General features: G+C 39.7%; 1 protein-coding gene across 15 annotated transcripts in view; it reads left to right on the forward strand.

Annotated features, from left to right (window-relative positions):
* foxp1b (forkhead box P1b) overlaps positions 1 to 15848 on the forward strand; it is a 241910-nt gene that overhangs the window by 82833 nt on the left and 143229 nt on the right. For 13 of the 15 annotated variants that reach the window (XR_009790041.1, XM_061783862.1, XM_061783858.1 and 10 more), the window contains one exon: positions 14188 to 14254. The exons of the other annotated variants lie outside the window; for them this stretch is intronic. The gene's annotated coding sequence lies outside the window, so the exon portion shown is untranslated. The remainder of the gene's footprint in view (positions 1 to 14187; positions 14255 to 15848) is intronic. 15 annotated transcript variants of the gene reach the window in all.

Below are 15848 nucleotides of genomic sequence, written 5' to 3' on the forward strand. Positions count from 1 at the left end.
GGTAATGTCGAGATCTAAAACACAGTATTTGAATATTCAAATGTCCTCACAAGTAATGCAATGCATTATGGCTTTTAGTATTTGCATACAGGTCTGTTTGCTGCTCTGAGCATTGGTAGTAAAAACAAAAAGGCAGCAACAGTGATAGACTGTGTCAGTGTGTATCTGGTCAGAATAAAATAATGTGTTATAAATGCACAGAAGATTACCCTGGTAATCAGAGGTCCAACTCTGGAACTATTTTGTGTTAGGGCAAAATAATCTTGAATATGTTGGTATTTCATGAAAACTTAATCCCTTAAGCAATAATAAAATTTGAGATGGATATCTCTGAAAGTAACAGGAAGTGTGTCACTACAAATGTCAAAAAATAGTGTCTATATTTTACAATGCCTATAAAAATTGGAACGTAATGGCTGCTCTGGCTGTTGTATAACATACAGCTCCCAAGATACTGACATGTCAGTATTATGAACTACAAAACAGATGACATTTATTTTTTATTCATGAGCATGACTTGTAATATGCAAATGAATTTTAAAAATATGCTTTTACAATTACAGTGACTGTTCAAAGTGTCACTAAGCAGGCCCACAAAATGGCATGTAAATTCGACACACCACAGAGAAGAGTAATTTTAACAAGCCTACCAAATTTGAATGAATTAAAAAAATAATAATAATCGCTAAGTATATAAAATCAGGTTTCAAAACTTGAATAAGGGTCAACTCTTGGATGCTGTGGGCGTGTCGAATGGATGCGCCAAAAGGAATCAAACATACTGAGGGGGTGATAGCTTGTACGATGCAAAATCACGTTAGTAGGCTTAACTTAAAAAATTGATGGTTATGGTCTACTATATTCATAAAAATAAGCACACAAGTCAACTTACCCTCGTTGTTGGTGACATAATGTCACAGCCGAACACGGCACATGACGACAGCAGCAGGGTAGCAGGAAGCCCCAGGTAGTTAGTTGGCACTGCCCCATTCACTCGTATCAAGTTACCCACGAAGCTATTCTGGTGAAAGTTTACAAAACCACCCGTCGTAAAATGCGCACTGCAGAGTTGGCTGGTAGTGTTGATGTTCAACTCGCCATCCGCATGTGTCTTTAAAAAGTCAATCCATCGCTTTTTAATTTACTCATTTTTTGGGAGCTTAAAAAACCGTCACCGAGCTGTCCTGTAAATTGAGGCATCCAGCAAAGACGCATTTTTGGGATGTAGCCATCGTTAGCTTGCTAACTACAGCCTCGTGATGTCACGGGGCTCTGTTTTTAGCCCCGCCCACAAAATAAAAAAAAAAGGAAAATTCAAACGGTGAAAAAGACGCTTAGCACTATATTGTTGTCTTTGCATATGTTTTCAGCACTTCAAACATATTTAATGTATTTAGAAACAAAACACGGATATCTGCTTAGAGCCTCTTTAAATCTGAACCAATCCATGTTTTCAAGCAGTTATTATCATTTGACACATTTCTTGTTTCCATAAGATGTTAAGATACTTGTGCTGTAATTGATCATTTTTGGCTTCATTTTCAATATCTCCCGTTTTTTACTCATCTTAGCTCTGCATTCCTTTTCGTTGAATTATTAAGATAGATGCTGAATTATTTAAAGAGGATAATTTCTGTACAGATTAATATTAAGTCCTTGTGAGATATTGATGATTAATTAAAACTGAATTTACAGAACTATTACTATAGTCATAGACAGACACTCGGAAATCTAGCATGTTGTCAAGTCAAATTTGATTGTCCTCTGTATGTTAAAAATTCAATCTCTTGAGGTCAGTGATAAAAATAAAATAAATTAGTTTTTTACCACTTTTGCTACAACTACACCAGTGCTCTCCAAACTTTTAACTTCTGTGAGCTACTTTTACACAGTGAAAACTAGTTGAACATTGTATCTCAACAATTGAAGTTTTTGCATGTTTTCACCAATTATCTTCAAACATCTATAAAGTAAAGTAAAGTTCACTTTACAGTGTCTTTAAAGAATGTCTACCTCCTGGATATACAACCCCAATTCCAATGAAGTTGGGACATTGTGTTAAACATAAATAAAAACAGAATACAATGATTTTCATTCAAATCATGTTCTACGTATATTTAATTGAATACACTACAAAGACAAGATATTTAATGTCTTTAATGTCTAAAGTAACATTCAGTAAACATTTGGGAACTGAGGACACTAATTGTTGAAGCTTTGTAGGTGGAATTCTTTCCCATTCTTGCTTGATCTACAGCTTCAGCTGTGCAACAGTCCGGGGTCTCCGTTGTCGTATTTTACGCTTCATAATGCGCCACACACTTTCAATGGGAGACAGGTCTGGACTGCAGGCAATACCCACACTCTTTTACTACGAAGCCACGCTGTTGTAACACATGCAGAATGTGGTTTGGCATTGTCTTGCTGAAATAAGCAGGGGCGTCCTCCTTCACGGTCACCCTTCCCCCTTTACGTCCGCATGCTATACTCAGTCACGTCCGCCTTTCCTCTATATAAGCAGTGTGTCGGCAGGAAATGCTCCCAGTCAGTCAAGCGGAGTGCTCCTCACACAACAACATTTATAGATTTTGGAACTCTGTGAACACATAAGGCGCGCCGCATTGTAAACCGCCCTGTCCATTTTGGAGAAACTTTAAGACTTTTAAGTGCACCTTTAAGACTTTTAAGTGCACCTTATTTAAAATATGGTACATTCATGGAGGAAAAAAATGAACTTAAACGATTTTAATAAATGGCTGCAATATAACAAAGAGTGAAAAATTTAAAGGGGTCTGAAAACTTTCCGTACCCACTGTATGTTGTTTTTGGTGCAAATCTGTTTCCTAAATATATGCATGTGTGAATGGGTGAATGAGTGGAGTTAACTTTGCGCACATTGTAAATGGTCACTTTATGAAGTTCAATCCATTTACTTTTATTCGTTTATGGGCGGACTTGCTACGTCCAATACGGCGGACATGCTGCTACGAGAAAAGTCGATCAATGTATTTATCAATGCTAAAATTACAATCTCATTTGTTTAATAATATATATTTTTAGATTCCGGTGCCCGTTATGTCTCGCATTTTGTCTTCTCACGTAAATGCATAACTGGCTTTGATCAGTTATTAGCGAGCCAATGTAAAGCTAGCTTACTTGCGTGAGACAGATGAAGGGAATGTACACCTTGTCAAAGTTTTCTTTTATCCTTGAGCTGCAAACCTTGCATGTCGCTCTTGTTTTTTTCCCTGTTTGCGTCCAAAAGATTAACCGTGTATCCAAATGTAATCATTCTTGAAGTTTCGTCCGTGATCCTTGCTCAATGAGGCAACCTCAGCCCTCGTCTGTGGCCTAGCTATTGAGGGGACAAAGCCTATATGTACTGGCCAGATTGGTGGCACACAAGACACAAATAATAGCTTTTCTTTCAAAACCAAAGGACACATTATACTGACAGTATGTCTTGTCAAGTAATGTAGTTCAAGTCCAAGTCAAGTCGAGTCTCATGAATGCCAAATCTAAGTCAGTTTGAGCAAGTCATAAAATGAGCGACTCGTGTCGACTCGAGTCCAAGTCACGACTTGAGTCCCCCACCTCTGGTATGTACTGTATGTTCATGTTTGATACATTTCCAATCAACATATTTTAACATTTTCAAATTAAAAAATATTTGTTTTTATTTATGTTTAACAAAACGTCCCAACTTCATTGTAATTGGGGTTGTAGTAGCCAATACAAAAATATAGGTTTGGTGGTTATTACCAGTTCTTCATAAGCTGGAACTTTGTTTGTGCACAGACATACAGTACAAGGAGGGTAGAGGTGGGTTGCACAAAGAGTGAGGAGTGGAGCGAAAGAACAAAGGTAAACACTTGTGCAGCTTTCCAGAAAAAAATGAATTCAGTAATTTAAACGTGTGTATTAAACGCTAAAGGTGTGTATTTCCGAGGCGTGATGGTGGCTCGCGGGAACAAGAAACAGTCAGGAGATGGTAGCGGGAGCAGGTAGCAGGATTTGACGGCGTGGTTAGAGTGGGCAGCGAAGCTGGAGACATGGGAGGAATCCTGGAAGAGCACATATGAAGGTAAGTATCACTGCGGAGAGTCCGGAAACAATTAGCAACAAGAGATGAAGCCATGAGAGCAGAGCTGTGTACCACCAACAACAATGTGGGACCAGGGGCGACTTGGAATAGGTAAGGGCCGCAGCAGACCAGCTCGGGGTCGATGTGAAGTTTTACCTCGAGCACAGACGGAACAGGCTAGCACGAACACTCGTGTGTCCTTAGCCAGGGTGAGCACCAGAAGTGTTGCTGGATGAAATGGATGGTGGGGGTGATTCCGGGGTGACAGGTGAGCTTAGAGTTGTGGGCCCCCTGAAGGACGTCAGAGCATGCAAATTTGGGCACGAACAGCCGGTTAGGAGGTCCGGTCTTGGGATCTGGGTGCGTCTTCTGAGCTTCCTTCCACCTGTTCCAGCCGCCCCGACGAAGCAGGAGGAAGGAAGGATGGGCTCTGGTTCACTTGGGCTGGAATGGTGGGGGGAATGGAGGCGAGAGAGGGCATCAGGCTTGCCGTTACGGGAACCAGGGCGGAAGGAGAGGCTGAAATTGAAACGGCTGAGGATTAATGCCCAACGAGCTTGATGGGGGTTCAACCGCTTAGCGGAATGGAGGAAAGCAAGATTTTTATGGTCGGTTCAGATGATGAACGGGGAAACGGTCCCCTCCAGCCAATGCCACCGTTCTTCTAGAGCCCAGACGATGGCTAGCAGCTCCCAATTTCCGACGTCATAATTGATGGAGCGAGGCAATGGAAAAAGAAGGCACAGGGAGAGAACTACCCCTGCTCCAGTGTCTGAGGCGTCAACCTCCACTACGAATTGGAGGGAGGGGTCGGGGTGTCTCAGGATGGGGGCACGGGTGAATAATTATTTTAAGCGCTCGAAGGTTTGGGACGCAGCAGGAGTCCACTGGAAGGGAGAGCCTGTGGAGGTGAGGCTGGTAAGAGGGATGGCCACTTTGCTGTAATCACGGAGGAGCGGGGGTGTTGGTTAATCCAAAGGGCATGACAAGATACTCAAAATGGGGGCGGGGGGGTTGATGCCAAGATCCTTACTGAGGTCATGATATTCTTCTGGTACCCGGGAGAGATCAACTGGGGTAACGGGGCTGAGGTTTGCTAGAGGGCGGGATGGCCGAGAGAAGACAGTGGGAGTGGCAGAAGGGACTCCAACCAGTCATTGACAGGTGGGTCCAATCGATGGTGGGGTTGTGTTGCTTGAGCCAGGGGTTGCCAAGGACTAATGGAGTGTCCGGGGAAGAATGACAAACAGCTGGACGGTGTCAAGATGCGCGTTTCAACCCCCTTCTCTCGCTTTCTCTCTCTCTCTCTCTCTCTCTCTTTTCTCAGAGACGATTGTCTAGCATAATAGCTACTGAAATTAATTCCTCCAAAGAGGAATATACAGGCTAGCCTTACTAACCACAAACCCTGTAGCATCCCATTGAAAAGGATCCTTCATCCAAAATTGTGGATTGTAATCTCAAACGATACTTTGAGGCCACTTGGACAGTGATACCACAACTGTACTTTGTGGCCACCTGCTAAATGTGTTTTACAGTAATCTTTTTCCCCCCAGTTTTTTGTAAAATACATGTATGTATAAATAGATAAATAATATATTAAAATATAATAAAAATACAGCATTGATGTAGTATGGGCAAGCACCTTGACGTGGCTATATATTTTTTTTCAAATGGTCATGCTCGTGATTAACTACAATAACATAGACATGAAAGACTTCCAATTTAAAATCTGATAGTCTGGGAGAAGCAAATTATTTCAAATATTTGATATTGAAATTATTTTCAAATGAACAGAGACATGAGTAGAGCAGAGGCGAGTAGTTTCCCCTGGTGATCCTCCAGGCTCCTTTGTTTCCTTGGTGTGTCTCCAGCTCATTAATGTTCTAAGCATGTGAGAAAACCAGCCCATACTCCATAACCCATAGATTGGTGACATCCCAGGCCCAACACACACATGCACATACATTCATACACATACCCAACAATCCCTCAGCCGTTTTAAGTCCTCTGGCTCTTTTAGGAAGTGATGGCCACTGAACTGCCCTGATTAAAATGACAATAGTCTAATTAACTCGACCTCTGTGTCAGTGCACTAAAATGGCTGATGGCCTGTCAGTTCCTGTTTGAAAACCTTTTGTCTCCTCATTGTTCAAAACTAAGATTATTATTATTATTTTTTTTGACCATAAAAAATGCCTCAACCTTACTTGATGGGATTTGCTAATGGCAATTATTTTTCAAAAGCTAATTAAATCTTGACGTTTCAGATGATTTTTTTCCCCCCGTTAAAGTACTTTTATGCTACTATCCTTTGAAAAGGTTTCGTAACAGTAAAAATACTGTATGAAATTAAAAATGTTTTAATTTCCTACTCTGTTTCATTCATTCTAATCCACTTCACTTCGCGCTGCGACGTTATCTGCTGGCAATTCGAATTTTGAATCAGCAGTGAGAGACTGATCAGCACTCATGAAACCAGTTGTCAAACCATGTACACTGAACGACAGTTCAGTCTGGTTCAGCCACGTCGCTTGGTGTGCGTCAGCCTTTAGAGCTTGTAGCTACCTATAAAAGATCCCAAATCAAGCTTTTAATGGCAAGAGTCCATGCTCTGCACATAACCTTTTACTCTGTGCCTCTGAAATTTACTGTACTTGGAGCTCCATAAATTCTTACATCATTTGATGAACTCATCACGTTTGAGCCAGAAAAAGAACAAAAAAAGCTTTTTCAAGTAGAAACTATTAATTCCCTCCCCTATACTGCTATTGGTGATTGAGGCCTATAGGGAGATAATTATGCTTTAGACTGATCCTTTTGAAAGCGAGCATATCTTTCATCCTGATATATGCAGACATCTCCCACCCTTGATAAGACACAGAGAATCAGTTTTGTTTTGACTTACAACAACCTCTGTTGCCTGTCAGTCTGACTGATATGGGAAATCTGTGAATGAAGTCAGTCATTGAGGTCTGCCTAATTTGCATCTGCTTGTCTGTGATGATTTCATGAAAAACTCTTGTGACGTGGGATAAGTACGTATTTGGAAAAGAGAAGGAATTCCAGGATAAATTTCAATGGGACTCAATTGTGCGTGTACCCACCAAGGGCTAACAAACACCATTAATTCTATCAATAAACCATTCATCATAATAATCTTAATCATAATTCTACGTCACTGACTCTGTAACAGCAAACCATTAAAATGATCAACGATAAAGTACAAATCAAAACATACAAACACAAACAATAGTAGGTTTATTAAAATTAAGAAAACATTTTAATAGTTCAAGTGTTGAAAAAAAGTAGAGAATAAATCCCCGATTTGCTACTACTTAAGATGCTTGCAGAGACAAAAAGATAACAATGGACACTCAGAACTCAAACATACCGTAATTTGTCGTGTATAATGCACCCCCCCCCAAATTGTCAAAAGTCAATGGTGCGCATTATACATAAGTATAGGAGAAAATGTTATAAATGTATGCCCCCATCTAGAGCTTCTGAAAAAGATTTACACTTTCAATCCAATATGCCACCGCCCCCTAGAGGTTATGAAAAAGGTGTACACTTTGATTCTAGTATGCCACCGCCACCTAGAGGTTATGAAAAAGGTGTAGCCGACAATTTGATTCCAATATGACAGGGGTACATATGACTGCATATATGTACAGTTGTGCTCATAAGTTTACATACCCAGGCAGAATTTGTGAAATATTGTTTTTTTTATTAAAACACGACTGATAACTGAACAACAACTATCATTAATTTCATCTTGGTTATGTTTTGTTTAGTGATAATGGTTTTCTGAAATGCTTGACAGTTTAATTTTATTATATTATATATATTTATTGAATGACTGGTTAGAGCGTCTGCCTCACAGTTCTGAGGACTGGGGTTCAATCCCCGGTCCCGCCTGTGTGGAGTTTGCATTTTCTCCCCGTGCCTGCGTGGGTTTTCTCCGGGCATTTCGGTTTCCTCCCACAACCCAAAAACATGCATTAATTGGAGACTCTAAATTGCCCGTAGGTGGGACTGTGAGTGCGAATGGTTGTTTGTTTGTATGTGCCCTGCGATTGGCTGGCAACCAGTTCAGGGTGTACCCCGCCTCCTGCCCGATGATAGCTGGGATAGGGTCCAAGCACGCCCGCGACCCTAGTGAGGAGAAGCGGCTCAGAAAATGGATGGATGGATGGATATATAGATTTATTCCAGGCGGCACGGTGCACGACTGGTTAGAGCATCTGCCTCACAGTTCTGAGTTCTGAGTTCAATCCCCGGCCCCGCCTGTGTGGAGTTTGCATGTTCTCCCCGTGCCTGCGTGGGTTTTCTCCAGGCACTCCGGTTTCCTCCCACATCCCAAAAACATGCATGGTAGGTTAATTGACAACTCTAAATTGCCCGTAGGTGTGAATGTGAGTGCGGATGGTTGTTTGTTTGTATGTGCCCTGCGATTGGCTGGCAACCAGTTCAGGGTGTACCCCGCCTCCTGCCCGATGATAGCTGGGTAGGCTCCAGCATGCCCGCGACCCTAGTGAGGAGAAGCGGCTCAGAAAATGGATGGTTTTCTGGATATTTATGCCATTAAAATAAAATAAAATGTCTTTCGCCTGGTCCTTCATGTTTTCTTTTAAAAACTGTACCCATCTTACAAATTCTGCCTGGGTAATCAAACATATGAGCACAACTGTGTTTTCTCATTTTGTAAATAAAAGTAGAGCTGTGAACTTCAAAATAAAAGCAAGTAAATAAAAATAAAGTTTTATGTGTTCAAATAAAGTGCTTAACTTCAGAATAATTCTTTGAAAAAAAACTAACAAAATACAGATAATACTTCATTTTGATCATATGAGTAGAAGCAAAATTGTGCATTGTAAAAATGCATTATACGTAGGTAGAAGGGTTTTCCAGAATTTTAAGGTCAACTTTACATGTTATACATGGGTGCGCATTATACACAAGAAATGACGGTAATCCATTTCAGGAGGTTGTTTGACTTGTGTGTAACATATGCCTTCCTTTTTGCAGAGACAAGACACCATCATTATTAACAAATTGAGGTGTTTGCCCTGCCATCGTCAGGCGCAAAAGGCGTGCGGCACAAGTAGGGGAAACAGAGCAGTGCATATATTAACCTGTCCTTGTGGAAATTCACATCTGGTGTATGTGCGTGTATGCATGCGTGCGTTTTGTTCGTGTGTTGTGTGCAAGAAAGCCTACTTCCCCTCACCCCCAACAGTACTCTCGCGTTTCATCACCTTGGTGCTCCTGCACAAGTTGACTGCTCTGGATCCATCTGTTGTTATTATTTTCCATTGATAATTGGTTTCAACAATGGAATGCATGTCTCCCCCCCTTGTCTTTGAAACCTAATACCATGTTTGCTTTCCTGAGGTCTCACTTGTGCTCTGTTGTCTCGTACTTCCTCTGACCCCACAATTTGTCCCTCATTCTCCTCACCTAATGTCTCTCTACCCTATAGCCCCTACGAGCATCCTGTGGTCTATTTAAAAGGTTCATATCAGTAGAAAATAACACATTGGCGCTGTTTACATCACTCTTCATCTAATGCTGCTCCTTGAAGGTTGAGGTGTTGTTGTTTCATACAGTACATTCTGCCGGGCTTTTACAACTGTACCCTAATTTTGAAAATTAAACTGAGATAGACTGTTTTTCTTTAAATTCTTTGAATCCTATTCTATCATTTTCAGCTTCTAAATAATTGGTTGTTTACTTAATTAATGCATACATGATGTGTAGTATCAGCTCTATCAAGTGTTTATTGTATTAGTGATATCAAAAGTTCACATTGCCAAACAATTTGTCAGTGTTCTCTTTTAAATGTGATGAAGTCCAAACATATTAGTTTACAATACTTATAAATGCTGTATGTTCTTCATTTTAGGTGCCCCCCATGTCCCATAAGTTCTGCTTGCTCTTGTCTGTTTAAGATTGAACAGGACAGTTGGGGCTCTCACAGGGCCCTCAGACGCACATACACAATAAAAATTAACTAGACAACTTGTGGGTAGTCTGTAAATGTTTGTCATTAAATGTCCTCGTTTCTTATCTTTCGTATGATGCTGCCAATGTACAGTGTATTTGCTATATGTGCCCTTGTCAACGAGAAACTAGAAAGAACAACATGACCAGATTTCCCAAAAATGACTATGTCAAAATACTGAATCTGTAATGCCCACTTCAGCCTGAAAACAGCGCACTAAGAATTTTGATAATCAAATATTGGGTTGCGGGGAATTTTTTTTTTGTGTGTGTCCGAAAAAATGGCCTTTTGGGGGAATGATTTTGTGTGTGTGTGTGTGTGTGTGATATTCTCTACATAAAACATGCCTTCAAATTAGAGTGAAAGAGTTTAATTTGAAAAGTTGACCTCAAAATTCTGGAAAACCCTTCTATCTATGTATAATGCATTTTTACAATGCATGATTTTGCCTCTATCCATATCACAAAGCATTAAGTATTATCTGTATTTTGTTAGGTTTTTTTTCTTCAAACAATTATTCTGAAGTTAACCACTTCTTACTTTCCAATTACTTGCTCTTATTTTTAAATTCACAGCTCTACTTTTATTTTGTAAATCAGAAAACAAAGCATTATCATTAAACAAAACATAACCATAAATAAATTAATGATGGTTGTTGTTCAGTCATCAGTCTTTGAGTTCTGAGTGTCTATTGTTATCTTTTTGTCTCTGCACGCATCCTAATTAGTATATTGGAATAAAAGCATACAACTTTTTCATAACCTCTTGATGGCGGCATACATTTTTAAAACGTGAAAGTTTTTTTTCCATGTTCCTCTATACCTATGTATAATGCGCACAATTGACTTTTCCACTTATATTCAATATGACAAAATCTGTTTATTTTTTGAACAAGACATGTTGAAAATGGCAAAGATGCTGCTACAAGCTACTCGCACGTGCACGCCTGCGAGAGGCGTGGATTCGGCCAGGGGGGAGAGGGAGGGAGGTAGTGAAGTGATGCTACATTCAAATCTTGCTAGCTGTTTCCACACTACACACTGCACCTTTAATACGCGTCTGGAGATATTAATGTAAAGTAATTCACGGCCTCACAAGGCGACCTCTGAACTGGAAATGAATTAACGCGTCATTGGAGAAGTAATCTGAGAACAGGGTCAGGTTAAAAGTCTATTATTATGAATAATAAATATTTGTAATATAAGAACCTTTATTAGTCAAACAATGGGGAAATTTCTATCATTTCAGTAACAATAGTGGATACAGAAAATATAAATACTGTATATAATATAAATCGCATGCAAGAGAAGACATCCAAGTACATTCACAAAATAGAAATCTAAACTGTTGTCCATGCATCAACTATCCAATTTATTCTATGAGCAGTGTTGTTTGTTTTGTTGCAAAATAGAGTGCTACGTTTTACTTGACTTTTGAGATCAGATTAATCTGATTAAATAGCCTTTTTTAAACCAAGGTTGAAAACAGAATTGGTAAAGGCGAATTAATCCATAGACGGATATTTTTTGACGATGGCACGTCTCATATATATTGATTCAGGCTACAACTGTGTCTGCCATTACAAGGTTGAGGCAATAAAAGCACTAAAATAACAAATATCGAAGCCACAATGTAGTAACAATTACGATTATAGAGTAATGATTATGTTGCGCAGTTAAACAGTATGCAGAATTGTGTTTGTCGTATTACATAATATACTGCAATAACTGTCCCGTGGTAACGTTTTTGAAATATGGAAATTCAGCCAAATTTGGACACATTGTTGTGGAAGTGAATTTCTATTGGTTGGCAGCTCTGCAAAGATTACTGCTTTACAACTTAAGTTACTTATATTACAAAATCGGTGGACATTCGAACATATGGTGGGTTTTACACTGCAATAAAATTCTAGTTGAGGCCTATGTCTACAGAACTGGACAATGTTAACATAATACTGTACGTGACCATGAGTGTTGCCGTCTTCTCTGCTGTTGCAGTTGTCCTATTTTTTTTTTCGATCGCTTTCCCCCCAATAGGTTGTTCATACAGAATGATGAGGTGTAACATGGGCGCCCCACTCCTGGAGTGAAATGGCTGTAAAAGGGGGTATTGATTTTAGCATAAATTAATATGATGGTGATTTGTGAAGTTCATTTATGAGCCACCGCAGACAGTATCAAGAGTGCTTAGAGAAATTAATGGAATATCTTACTTAATGTAAATATTCATGAGCTCTCATCTTTTTATCTGCACAGTGTGAAACGTGATGAGAGCCTGTCCATTAGAGGACCTTGAGCCCATTGTTGGGATAGGGTTCATTTCTGGAGGGGTATCAATACATATAAGCATATAACCTTAGAACAAAGCAATTCCCATTGATTAGAAATCTGGGACAAGAGAACATATTGTGAAGCTGTTGCCCATTCCTAAAGAGAGAAGTCCTCTTCACAGGTTTATGGGTTTAATGAGTCTGTGTGCACCTGCTGTAGTTTTAACACAGTTGTCCATTACCATCGAAAACCGATTGTCGAGGGGGTGTGGGGGCGGGGGGCGGTGTGGGTGAGAGATCGGATCAAAGTTTTATCGTCCCTCCTTAACAACGCTTGCAAGGGAAAATGTATAGGTGGATGCCTGGGGCCACTACAGTGTCTGCCCCCCCCACCCCCTTTTACACGCCACTGTGTAAACACAACATAGAACCACAATAGTTCATCTCTACTTTCTTCATCAAATTGATTTGGATCACCAAATAACCAAATCTTTTGCACTCACTGATTGTGTTCTATGTTTTACATTTTTTAATGCACCATATTAACAACATCTTAATGTGCTCCTTTGTCTTTGTTGAATTTTGATTGATATTAGTAATTTATTTGTCTAACAGAGCATTCAGCTAACCCACCTAGGGGGATAATTATCTCAACAATAATTTGGTCCATTCCCTAAAATTTCCATATCGGAGTGTGTGATGTTCTGCCTCAGCTGGGTGATGCAACATCCACTTGTATATCCTCACCCTGTGTTACCTGCTCCCCTACCGATCTAAATGGGAACATTACAGCCTTTTACTGTTTGAATTCGAGGCAATTATCTTGGTCTCATTAGGTCTTACGCTGTTGTCTTTACAGTACACAGAGAACACGCATACCATTACTATCAGGATACAGTTGTTGCTCGTTTGTCTGAAGCAAATACCAATTTGCTTTCATTAAAATGATGGAACATCTTTCTAAATTTATATTATGCGTTATGTACTCATTTAGCTCACAGGGCTCTTTCAGGTGGTGGGAATTAATGGTGTTTAGTAGTTTGAAGCTGGAAATTAATTCATTTCATTTGTCACCACTTGCCATTGATTTACGATTCAACTGATGATGTGTTAATTGAAGTATCATTCATCACAATAATAGGGTATATGGGTCGGAATGATCCAGGTTTTGTTATTGTCAACTCGTTTTGGACATACTGTAATAGATTCTTGTTGGTGTGTTTTTGCTCAAATGTCTAATTTAGATAAGTACCAAATTCATGGTCACACTTTTGACTGACAAATGTATGACAAAACGGGGAAAAGGTTGGGTGGTGAGTTTTTTCCCCCCCTCCCTCCATATTTGGATACGCTTTAATGCTTTTATTCAAATGCACCCGGTATCTAACCCCACAGTGACTTTTAAGTTTTCCATAAAAATATGATTTTGTTTCCTTCATTTTTCCCCTTTTTTTGAGTTGAGTGCTCAGTTGGGAAATTCTTGTGCAAACACATCAGTACTGTCAAACGCATCACACACTGGCAAAATGCATTAACCACTAGGGATTGGGTATTTCTTTCTGGGATATGATGATTTCTTTGTCAAATTACCCACACATATTTAATTTGTTGGAATCAATATATGCAGTTCTAGTTTGGTACAAATGCAAGAATTTGTATAATGTTGTATTTAAGTTCACATTAGGATAAACATAAGGAACTGCAAAGGGAGATGCCCCAAAAGCTTTATATATATATATATATATATATATATATATATATAATAAGGAATCAAGTTGGTTGCTTTGACAAGTTTTACCTTAGCTTTTCCCCATCTTTTTCGTGTAGGGGGCATTCAGTGTTTTACCAACAATAGAAGAGAAGATTGCTTTGAATAAGCGAGACCTTCAATAAGGTAAGAGATTTTCCCCAATACATCCTACCTGAATAAGTGATGCAGTGATGTTGTCATGTGTACAGAAACCGTTTGGGTAAGTCACACAGCTGAATAGACCGGCCAGTAGGCCATTATAACTATGAAAAAATAAAAATAAAAAAGACATACTCATTAAAAAAAATCAAAAATATCTGTGAATAGGATGCTGAATTGCGAATATGCTGGATTCCACCGTATCCAGTGTTCAGCCATCCACCAACAAGACAGAGTACAAGGCTCAATTGTGTCATTTGAATACTAAATAATGATGTGCTTTCCAAAATAAGGATCAGGGCCCAGTTTAAATAAAGCTAGCATCATGCCATACACTTGGGCTTTTCAGCTATTTGCACGGGAGTGATTGGCTTCATTGATCTATTTACAGTTTCCACGTCATACGGGCATACGGGCATTCACCGGCAAAGTCCCCTCAAACAAGTTACTGTGTCCACCCTGCCCTTGCCGCCTGCAGTGTAACTTTGTCTGGCAAACTTTATTTTTTTTTAACTATATGTAAATCCATTAATTAAAGCCACTAACAGTGAAAATAAAGATAAAAAAGATGACAGTGTTGTCCATTTGCATAATGTCATGTCACATCCTGTCGAAGTACAACTGTATACCCACATCTGATGGCAATGCCAAGTGTTAAGTTTAATACTTTCAAACTTGGCCTAATATTTGGTGTCTCCACAGCAATGTGCAAGAAGTCATTCTCCATTTTGAGAAACACGTTTTCAGACCACAGGCACACAATGCTCCATAAAATAAAAAGGCCCAGTTTGTTCAGCTGGTGTTTGAGAGACGTAATCTGAAAATGCACAAATGCGTGAAAGGACACTGTCGCATTGAGAAAAATGCCCACACTCGCTGCCTTAACTCATTTTAAGGCTTAGACATGCTCGACCCTCCATGCTGGACATCTAATACCACAGGTCAAGCAGAATGGAAAATCTGTATCCCTTTCATGCCGGAACAGTTTTACTGTGTCACAGTGTAGTTTTTAAGCTTCCGCTGTGGTATTATAATTGAGGTTTATTGAGAATCAGACTTGATTAGTCGAAGAGAACAAAGTTTCGAGAAGGGATAGAGAAAGACAAAAGACAAAGCACTAATTGTAAACAAGATGAGAGAAGTAAATCATTACATTATCTACAACAATGAAACATTAAATATGAGTGTTGCATGGGGCTGTAGTGCTACACCCTGTGAGGGAAGGACAGGACAAGATAGAACAGGACAAGGACAGGAGAAAAAGCATGCAGGACAAGGGTCGTGAACCCGACTGTACAACTGAAGTGTGGTGGCATTAATTATGTGAATTATAGAAGTCAACAGCACAGAGTATAAGTGAGGGGATACACAAGTGATTTGAATATTCATGAGTTATTTGTCGTAGTAAGTGCATGACCCAGTGAAAGAGTCCTAAGGGTGTGTGTCTGCGGATACATGCAAGTGAATTGATACAGTTTTACATGCACAAAGACTGACAGAAGTGTCCTGTAATTGCTGTGGCCGCACCGCGGCGGCTGAGTACCCCACCCAATCAATCGAGGGGCAGGATCAGGCCCAG

This window comes from Phyllopteryx taeniolatus, chromosome 9, assembly GCF_024500385.1.
Source record: "Phyllopteryx taeniolatus isolate TA_2022b chromosome 9, UOR_Ptae_1.2, whole genome shotgun sequence".
NCBI classification, from domain to species: domain Eukaryota; kingdom Metazoa; phylum Chordata; class Actinopteri; order Syngnathiformes; family Syngnathidae; genus Phyllopteryx; species Phyllopteryx taeniolatus.